The following is an 11009-nucleotide window of genomic DNA, read 5'->3' as shown; positions in this document are numbered from 1 at the left end:
GACCAAGCCCCGGGGGGGACCCTTATCGTCCTCCGTCCAATCGATCGCCGCCTTCAGTACCTGGGGCCTGTCTTCGGTCAAAGAACTCCCCCAGGCGAACGCTGACCGGGACCTTGTCCCCATAGGTTTCTTCGAGGAGCGAGAACAAGGCTTCAGTGTCGGGGGCAGTTCCCTCCGTCAGGAAGCGTACCGTCTGCTTCGCCTCGCCTTTGAGGTGAAGCTGTATGACCTCTGCTTGTTCCTCCGCGGGCACTCGACTGGCACGGAGATGGGTCCTCATTGCCTGGATCCAGTCTTCCACAGGCAGTTCCCCCCTCTCTTTTTCACCTCCAAATTCGCTGCACTTCCGCTCTCGTTGGACGTACACCACCGGGAGGGGCGCTGGAGGGAGCTGGTGGATCATGGCCTGTGCCACGGCAAGCGACTCTTGGCGCCTGGCCTGTTCCAGTTGTTCGTACTGGTGGTCCAGGACGCCCGCCTGGTCCTGGAGTTGACCCTTTAGGAACTCCACTTCTGCGGCCAAGGTCTGCACCGTCTCGGCTTTCCCTCCTTCCTCTTTGAGAGGGGCCGGCGGGTCATCTCGTGGCTCCGCCCGGGACGGCCCGGCTCCGACCTCCAGCTTCGGGGTGTCGCCCTCCAACATCGTAGGTCTCTTGGTCATCACGTACGAGGGAGTAGAGTAGGATGTGTATCTTGTTCGTGACGCCAAATGTAGCAGGGTGGATTATCCCTGCTTCGTGGGAACGGGTGGGCACAATCACTGGGTAGCGAGACACAGTAGAGCTCTGTCTGACTGCACCTCCGTCTTTGAGTCTGGAGCTTCAACTGGAGGCTGGCAGTGTGAGTGGATGGGGCCCGGGATTTACCAACCTGGTCTGGTACTCTGGTCTTCCTCCCCTGCAGCAGGGCGGTCAGCAGTACTCCCCAACACGCTCCCACTTCCCCCAATTACTCCTGTAACCCTCCCACACCTAGTGACTGAATTGTAAATAAATAACTTGATTCCCCCCGCAAACAGTACCCTCCCTCAGTGACACTAGAAACCTTACAATAAAAAGGGAAAGGTGGAATAGGAAGGGGTTAATTGTATTAACGTTACCCACACCAAAAGAGTTGTTAAACGGCTCATGAATGGACACGCACACAGAACTCCCATCTAATTCTTTAATGCTAATTATACTGGTCAGTTACAAAGAGTTAAAAGCACTGGGTCGAATAGAAGGAAATCTTACTATTACCCAATTTGTAACTCAATACCTTATGTCCACGTATATTCTACACACACCTCTGTGTTAGTGCCAGGAATAATATACTTTAATGCATTTGACTCATCGCCCACGTCTGGGTCAGTACCATGTATAAGACCTCTAGTCTGTAACCTCCCCACTGGGGAAGGGGGAATTAGATGGGAAATTATTATTAAAGACACAACACGTTATCACACTCAAAGGAAATAAAAAATGTGGGCCCACAATACCAAACAAGAGTCCTATACTAATTCCGGCATATATTGTTGATGGGGTACCCCTATGAACTGTAGTTAGCAACGTTAACTTTGCCCGCAGGCCGCATCACACTGTGCAATAAGATCCTGGGCACCGAAGCCCTAATGTACTCAACCAAGATGGCGGCCTCGCCACGCCACCACCTTCCAGATAGCAAGATGGCGTCGAACGCTCTCGGCACGGGCGCTAGCAAGGCTGGAGCAGAGGGGCAGAAGCTGGCTGAGAGTGTGTGTTGGGTGATGGCGACCTCTGTTGAAGACAGCCAGTGCAGCGCCGACGTAGACTGCTGGTGCGGAGTCGACGCGCATCCATACCTTGCCCTCACTGACACTGCAGCTACACTCTGGGTCCCAACAGCCCTCCTGCTAGCCGTGCTATATAATAACGCAGGGTGTCTCTAAACACGGTCCTCTTCACGCCACGCTGGCGGGGCACCGCACTAGAGGGGATATCTTTAACTTAAGCCACAGTTGGCTATACCGCCTTTCTTCTAGGATAACTCGTTGTATATCACTAGGGTTATTCAGTGGGGGAAACATGCAATGCTCCACTACGATTACTTTTATAGGATAACCCGTCACATACTCAAGTTCAGTTCGTCCGCCCATGCTTCACAACAGGGCTCTCCGAGACACGTCTGTTCACAACAAAGTCCCAACTCGAAGAGACTCATTCTTTCCCCTTCCGTCTCCATCCTTGCCTCCTTCCCATCTCTCTCGGACACTCTCTGCCTGCCCTGCTGGTACCGCCAACTAGTCACACAGGGAAAAGAATGGTAGAGTATGATCCAGTAATCCTGTTCATAATCCATATTCCAGCGAGTAGAACAAGGAGGAGCCTGCGTCATTGTTCGAGGGAATATTAATGGAAACTAATTAGAATGTCTTGGTGCACCAGGGGAGATAAAAAGGCAAGTCAGCACTTCTGAATAATAGCCATATTTTCAGGATGCTACAAAAAGATAAACCTTTTTAAAAACACAAGCTAAAACGCACCACACAACATGAACAGATAAAACACAGCACCATTAACAATATCCAGAAGACCTAGGACTAAAGGGATAAGGTCCCATATCTGGAGCTGCTGCGTTTGACCGCCAGAGGGCGGCAGAAAACCACTGTTCACATTGTTCGAGCATGATCCCTGGCTGGGACCATGACAGTACCCCCCCCCCCCCCAAAGGGTCGGATCCCAGACGACCGGTAAGACCATCCGGGAACGGGCGAGGCGGGGGGCCGAGACCCCGGAAAAAACGGGGGGCGAGGACCCGGAGAGCCGGGACCGGGGGGCCGCGAAAAGAACCCAACAAAGCATTAAAGGAGTCCAGCAAACCTAGACTCAAATGCCATAGAGAGTCCAGGATCTGGAGTTGCTGCGTTCGGCAACCAGAGGGCGGCAGAAAACCACTGTTCACATTGTTCGAGCATGATCCCGGGCTGGGACCATGACACTCTGAAAAGTGCACTACAGTAGTCTAACCGGCTAGCATGAATTAGCTTCTCAGCATCGTTTTGATTAATAAATGGTTGTACTTTTGCTATATTTCTGAGATGGAAGAACAATGTTTTAGTCACTTTGTTAATATGAGAATTGAAGTTCAGTTCTGAATCTATGATAACGCCGAGACTTGTGACCTCAGATTTGATCCAAGGGGTTAGTCCTCCCAGGTCTTTATTAACGTTTCTTTTTTTGTTTTGGGGCCGATAATTAGAATTTCAGTTTTGTTCTCGTTTAGCTTCAGGAAGTTCTTACTCATCCTGCACTGAGATCTAGCAGGATATGGATGGAGGCAAATCTTTCCTGTGACAAAATGGCATCCAATGTAATAAAACAAAGTCAACCAACAAACTAGATTCTTGTACCGGATCTCCTCTCTGGTAAACAAGAATACCCTGAAGACTCTGGCAGGAGCACTCATTCAAGGGTACTACGACTATGCTTGCACGGTGCACCTCATGGTACCAAAGCACCTCAAAGGCCCTAAAAACAAGATTACAAACATCACAACATGTGTGTGTGTGTGTGTGTGTGTGTGTGTGTGTGTGTGTGTGTGTGTGTGTGTGTGTGTGTGTGTGTGTGTGTGTGTGTGTGTGTGTGTGTGTGTGTGTGTGTGTGTGTGTGTGTGTGTGTGTGTGTGTGTGTGTGTGTGTGTGTGTGTGTGTGTGTGTGTGTGTGTGTGTGTGTGTGTGTGTGTGTGTGTGTGTGTGTGTGTGTGTGTGTGTGTGTGTGTGTGTGTGTGTGTGTGTGTGTGTGTGCGGGCGATTAGTGCTTTCGCTGTCTGGATGGCTTTCAGGATTGGTCACAGCGTAGCTCAGAAGAAGTGCACTTTACACAATTGCACTGCAACTACATGGCCTATACGCTTGCCTCGGTTTCTCTAGCCTCTTGCTCTTCTGTCATAGCAACTGTCATTCCATACAGTTTGGGGAATTCGGACCGTGCAAGTGGACCCAGCGCAGGCTTCTGTCCATCTCTCCTGGCGTGCTGGTCCCATACGCAGGGCTTATAGAAAGGGCATTTCATATTACACACAATGAGGAAGTGAATCAGATGCGTGTGACTTCCTCATTGTTCCTTACAGATGACCGAAGCTCCTCATGTCTCCGCTGGCTGCAGGTCTTGCCCTCTGTGCTGCTGACAGTTCACATCCAAGGCCTTGCACCACTGAAGGCGCTGGGACTGTGAGTCACCAGCACTTTTAACCTTTAATAACCGAGAGAACAGACACGCCGGTCGTCGAGACACACTCCCCCTGTATCTGTTCTCCCCCGTGGTCTGTGTGTTTGGTCTGAACACGTTAGGTCAGCGGCAGCCTAGAGCGGTGGTTCTGAAATGGGGGTATGTGTGCCCCTAGGGGTGCCTGCGAGTACTGCAAGAGGATTTAGAAAAATACAGTAAACACATGAATAAATATAAAAAGCTACATTAATCACCGATATACAGTAATGATAACTATAAAAATCCATCCACTTATTAGGTTAATATAGCTAATTGAGCAACATCTCCTTGTCTATATGCTATAGTGTTTCATAGGTCCTATGGTCATTAAACTGGCTCACATGATAGTATGAATTTAAACATTCATTCCCAGAAGAAGAAGAAAAAAACACAAGGAAAGTGCACACTGTATATCCTTTTCGTTATGAGCAGTGTAGCCTATAAAGCACCTTTGTCTGTTGACAGGGGTGTAAAGTACTTGAGTAATTGTACTTCGTTACAATAGTTAAGTACTGTTTTGGGGGATTTGTACTTTAATACTTTAATACTGGAGTATTATTAGGGATACTTGTACTTTTACTCAATTACATTTCAGAGAAAAAAAACATACTTTTTACTCCTTATATTTAAAATGCAGACCTACAAAGTACAAAGTACAAATCTCGCAGGTCCAACAATTTTAATTAGTATATTTGTTTCTCTGGCTGAACTAACGTTAACGTTATTAATCCTGCGGCCGCACTTTATTTAAAAACAGCCAATCAAATCCCCACTAATGGAAAATTAACCCGCCCATAGCCATGCTGATTGGTCCTTGTGCAAGACTAGAAAGCTGGGATCTTTGATTAAACACCTGCTATCAGAAGAATAGACAGTCAGAGTGACAACAAGCTACAGAAGATGGCCACAAAAAAAAATCAAGTGTGATTTTAGCCAGATACTCTGACTTTTACTTGAGTACGATTTTGAGACGGTATACCCGTATCATTTCTGGGTACTTTTTACACCCCTGTCTGTTGACGTGACACAAGGGAGACAGCGGTGCAGCCAGGTGGGTGGAGGGAGGCAGCGACGCAGCTGGAAGGAGAGGGGAGATGGAGAAGCGGCTCAGGCCAGGGGGCACAGAAGACCAGTGGTGGAAGAAGTACACGGTTCCTTTACGCAAAAGTAGAAATACTCAGATATAGGCGGCTGATTGGCGCAGTGGGCAAGGCCGGTGAGCAAGGTTCGAGCCCAGCTCTCGGCGTTGCTACCGGCTGGCCGGTCATTCATACTAACACAATTGGCAAGTGTTAGAGGGTGGGAAAGCCGGTGGGTGGGGATTTCACGTTGTGGACAGCGACTCCTACAGGTCGGTTTGGTGACGCCGGTGCGACGGAAGCAGGAAGTAGCGGGGGCAGCGTACTCCTCGCCACTGAGAGTTCGAGCTGCTGCGGTGAAAAGATGCGACAGGCTGCCTCCTCGTGTACCGGAGGCCCGGAGGGGACACGTGATGCAAGGCTTCTGTCCTCACTACAGCCGACCTGTGGGAGGCATAGTCTAGCAACGTTCAAGACAGGGGAGGGGAGAATGGGATATACGAAATTGGGATGGGAGAAAAATAGAAAAATGGGGAGAAAAAGTGGATAAAAAAAAAGAAATACTCCGATAAATGAGTACTCTGGTAAAAGTCAAAGTATTCTGTTCAAATTCTACTTAAGTAAAAGTCGGCAAGGATTTGCTATTGAATGTACTTAAGTATCACTCTTGTGCTAGGACCCTTAGATCGGACAATCAGGGGCGACTTAAGGAACAAAGGGCCAATCTCAAGACCAGGGGCCACCGTGCTTCTTCTGTTGCAGCCGCCAGGCTGTGGAACAGTCAGGGCCGTAGCCAGGGTTTAGAAATTAGGGAGGTCCATTTATTTTTTTGGCCCAGACCGGCCCACTATAATCGGTCGGACACCACCCAGCCAGGGTTTAGAAATTAGGGAGGTCCATTTCTGGCTTGACTAGACATTAAGGAGAGAGAGAGATGATTACAATGAACTGGTACATGCAGGTCCAGAATTGTTGGAATTCCCTGACAAATATGTGCAAAAAGCTGTACAATTTAAACAATACCATACTGGTAATGAGCAAATAGTTGTTTATTCAATTAATGCATGGAGCTGTTCCATTTTATACTAACTTCATTCATTCATTAATTTGGTACTAACTACTCAGTTCATACAGATTTCAAGTATCCAAATATCAATGATGAATATTGCATAAGGTTTACACAGTTATCACCTGTTTGTTTTATATTCATGCTCAGAGAGGAGTAAGTTAGATCTTTGTATGCGAGTTATATGGCAATTAAATCAATGGTGTGCTTGTTTGTTACAGCCGGCCACTAGGGGGCAGCGGCTCATTAGAAGTGCTGATCAGCTTAGATGTGACGGTCACTGACAGTAACCTGGGCTTATTTTAGCCAACGCGATGCTCACCAAATAACGTTATAATTAATATTATTATCGACATCACCATGGCAGAGAGAGATGGCACACACAAACTACCTCAGGTTCCTCCAGCTCACCGTCCCTCCTCTGCCCTTCTGCCTGGCTGGCTACCTGAGGCTGTGTTGAACTTGTTGCTGCACCGGCTGCACTAGTATTATTGTGGATGACGACGTTGAAGCAGCAAACATGTCTGTTATTTTATTATATTTGTCAGCATCCACGACCACCTCTAGTTTTCAGATTTTTTCCGCCGGCAATTTCTCCATGTTCTGTTTCTCCATTTTTCCTGTTTCTGCATCTGTTCTTCTAACACGAGAAACAGGTGAGAGAGGGGGGGGGCTTATTAAGAGATGTGATTGGGCCGCAGCACGCATAATGGACCGCTGTTCCCAGCCTATTGGGGGGGGGGGGCTTATTAAGAGATGTGATTGGGCCGCAGCACGCATAATGGTCCGCTGTTCCCAGCCTATTGGGGGGGGGGGGGCTTATTAAGAGATGTGATTGGGCCGCAGCACGCATAATGGGCCGCTGTTCCCAGCCTATTGGGGGGGGGGGGGCTTATTAAGAGATGTGATTGGGCCGCAGCACGCATAATGGACCGCTGTTCCCAGCCTATTGGGGGGGGGGGGCTTATTAAGAGATGTGATTGGGCCGCAGCACGCATAATGGGCCGCTGTTCCCAGCCTAGTGGGGGAGGGGCTTAGTAAGAGATGTCATTATTGGGCCGGCCCCGGTCGTTGACCAAACGGCCCACTAGCAAATAGTTACCGAGGTCCGGACCTCGGTGACCTCATAGCTGGCTACGGCCATGGGAACAGTACAGTATCCCTACCTCAGTCCGTCTTGCCCCCTCGATCGAGTCCTTTAAATCCCAGCTCAAAACGTACCTTTTATTCTCTAGCGTTTCCTTGATCCTGACCTGTACCTTGCCTGAGCTATAGTACTGATGTGCAATTTTGTTTCATTTCTGTTGTCTGTTCCATGTTATATGACCTGTCTGTTCCCCTACCTGCCTTTGTAAAGCACTTTGTTTGGCTTGTGTGATGTAAAACATGCTATATAAATACATCTGATTGATTGATTGATTGATCTAAAGTAAAAGTATGCATTCTACATGATGTTTGTGTATTCCAGTGCTTGGGAGCATTCAATCGTCGATCCATTGACCTCTAAAGGTTATGTTAAAGTTGTATGTGGTCCAGTTATGCTGCTCTGATTACGTCCTCTTGAAGTTGAGGGCTTCAAATGTGAAAGTATATAAAGTATATTCATACATTTTTGCCATGTTTTCTATGCAAAATCGTTTTCTTCAAAGTAACTACAGTAGCAACTGATGGGTTCAGATACATGTAGTGGAGTAAAAAGTACAATATTTACTTTGAACTGTAGTGGAGTAAAACTATAAAGTTCCCCGAAATTAAAAGTGCAAGTAGCTCGGAATTGTACTTAAGTACAGTACTTGAGTAAAAAATACTTAGTTACTTTCCAGCACTGCAGAAGACAATAGGAGGGGGGTAGACGAGCCAAAAATACCTTGAGAACCACTGGCCTAAAGGACAGAGACGCAGGTTTATGGTCCTCGCTTCCCTTCCCAGACACACAGGAAGGTGGGGGTGGGGCCCGCGAGGGAGGTGAATCATTTACACTCTCCCCTCCCCTAATAACATTTTTCTCCTCCCACTGTTTCAAAGCCCTTGAGCAAGGCATTTATAGCCCCCAAACTGCTCCAGTGGTGCTGCTCAGCGTGGCTAACAGTGTGACAGACACTACAGTGTGGTTGTACTGGGCAGCAATGTGTGGTGTGTGAGTGTGTGGTGTGTGAGTGTCAGTGTGCGTGTGTGTGTGAGTGTGTGTGTGTGGTGTGTCAGTGTGAAGCAGAGTGTTGGAGAACACCACGCATGGTTGGTCAATCAACCCTGGTGTCTGACCTTCATCTTTATTTGTTTACAGGCAATAAAGACTTGTTTAATGTGCTTGCTGATGAGTTAATAATCAAACAGAAGTAAACATAAATGTTTTACCTTCAACTTTTAAACTATTTGACATTGCACCAAAAAAGAACAAAGCTTGTGTGTGTGTGTGTGTGTGTGTGTGTGTGTGTGTGTGTGTGTGTGTGTGTGTGTGTGTGTGCGCACGTGTGTGTGTGTGCGCACGTGTGTGCGTGTGTGTGTGTGCGTGTGTGTGTGTGCGCGCGTGCGTGCCTGTCTGAAAGTATTGTATTGTGTATCCTCAATGACTCTTCCCAGTCGAGGTCTAAACACACTCAAGGCTGCAGACACAGGGCTGTTTTCACCCTGAAGGTGTCTGACCTGTATCGCTACTGAGCTGTCCCCGCTGTCCCCGCTGTCCCCGCTGTCCCCGCTGTCCCCGCTGAATCCTGCTGAATCCTGTTCACACAGCACAGCTCCACCAGCTCTGTGCAGAAGAGACACAAGGCCATAACAGCACAGCACAAACGTTAGCAGTTGATGGACACCTTTTATCCAATCCAGCTTCAGGACAGGTCATTACCTGTTGACTCATACCTATATGTAATCAAGGAGAAGGACCTCTTTAGATGTAGTCCGTAACAGAGATGTGCTTATAATTTTTTTCTGGAAATAATAATAATGAACTTTATTTGTATAGCACCTTTCATACAGAAATTGCAGCTCAAAATGCTTCACAAGTGAAAAAAAAGACCGGCATACAATGAGCACATAAAGTGCAGACATATAAAATCACAGTTTTCCACATTAGGATCTAACATCCCAATAGGCCACCTTGTTTATGGTTTGATTCAGTTTTAAAAATAGACAATAATAAAAAGAGTAAAATACAGTAGACAAGGAAACAAGGAAATGTTTGACTCTGCTGTAGATGCACTCTTGAGTCGAAACATTTGTATAAAATAAAGTGTATTTCCTTAAATCCCTTGTGCTCCTGCAGTGTTCTACTTAGGACTAAACCTCTGAAGTCTCTCCGTGATACAAGATCTTGGTCAACTAAGATCAAACGGACCGAATGCAATTAATCGATCAATTGACTAATCAACCAAGTCTGCCTCACAGTGTGAAGAATACCTTCTTCTTCTTCTTGGGTCTGGGAAGCCCAGTTGTAAATGAACCCTTAGTCCATGTAATGTTTAGTGCCGTGCTCTACCCATTAACTACACAGGACCAGAGATCCAGGCAAGAGGTGTATTTGGGTTACGGCTGACCTTCATCTTTATTTGTTTACAGGCAATAAAGACTTGTTTAATGTGCTTGCTGATGAGTTAATAATCAAACAGAAGTAAACATAAATGTTTTACCTTCAACTTTTAAACTATTTGACATGTTCCAGACATTGCACCAAAAAAACAAGAACAAAGCTTGTTTGTGTGTGTGTGTGTGTGTGTGTGTGTGTGTGTGTGTGTGTGTGTGTGTGTGTGTGTGTGTGTGTGTGTGTGTGTGTGTGTGTGTGTGTGTGTGTGTGTGTGTGTGTGTGTGTGTGTGTGTGTGTGTGCGTGCGTGCGTGCGTGCGTGCGTGCGTGCGTGCGTGTGCGTGCGTGCGTGCGTGCGTGCGTGCGTGGTGCGTGGTGCATGGTGCGTGGTGCGTGCGTGCGTGCATGCATAATGTGTGTTTGTGCATAATGTGTGTGTCTATGCATGCAAGTTTACAAACTGTTTCCTCTATTAAACTATATTAAACCCTATTAAAACAGTGGTGGTAAATAAACAGTGATTTATTCTAACTCTTAAACAGTGGTTTATTCTAAGCATTCTTTTAAGTTATTCTAGATGATGATGATAATGATGATCATGATGATAATGATGATGATGATGATGATGATGATGATGATGATGATGATGATGATGATGATGATGATGATTATGATGATGATGATGATTCAAATTGCATTCAGTAAAGAGGAATAATTTTTTTTTCATAGTACACTGAAAGTTATCTGATTTTGTCATTGAGTCTGTATGCAGTGGATTAAAGTGGGTTACAGATTAGAATTGTGACAAAATAATCTGTAACTGATTACATGTTGGGGGGTAATCTTCCTAACCCTGCTTGTATTCTAATGTGGGAGGAAAAACATGTACCAGTCCTGTGCTCACCTTAATCTAAATGGAAGCCTTTGGATTGGGACAATATCCTTTCATCTGTTAAATTCCCTCCTAGGCTTCTAAAAGGAACTCAGTCGTTCTGACCAATTGTTATTTTTTCTTTGCCTTTTTGTTTCTTCTTTACTGTGTAAATCCTTATCCCCGCTGAGGGCCATGTTTCCCATCTCCACGGTGGTGTTTTCATTCTGCTGTAATTAAACGTTGTTTTAA

The sequence above is a fragment of the Notolepis coatsorum genome (genome assembly GCF_963971535.1).
Source record: "Notolepis coatsorum genome assembly, chromosome: 16".
NCBI classification, from domain to species: Eukaryota; Metazoa; Chordata; class Actinopteri; order Aulopiformes; family Paralepididae; genus Notolepis; species Notolepis coatsorum.
The sequence above is the reverse complement of the archived record's forward strand: the minus strand, read 5'-3'. Positions refer to the sequence as shown.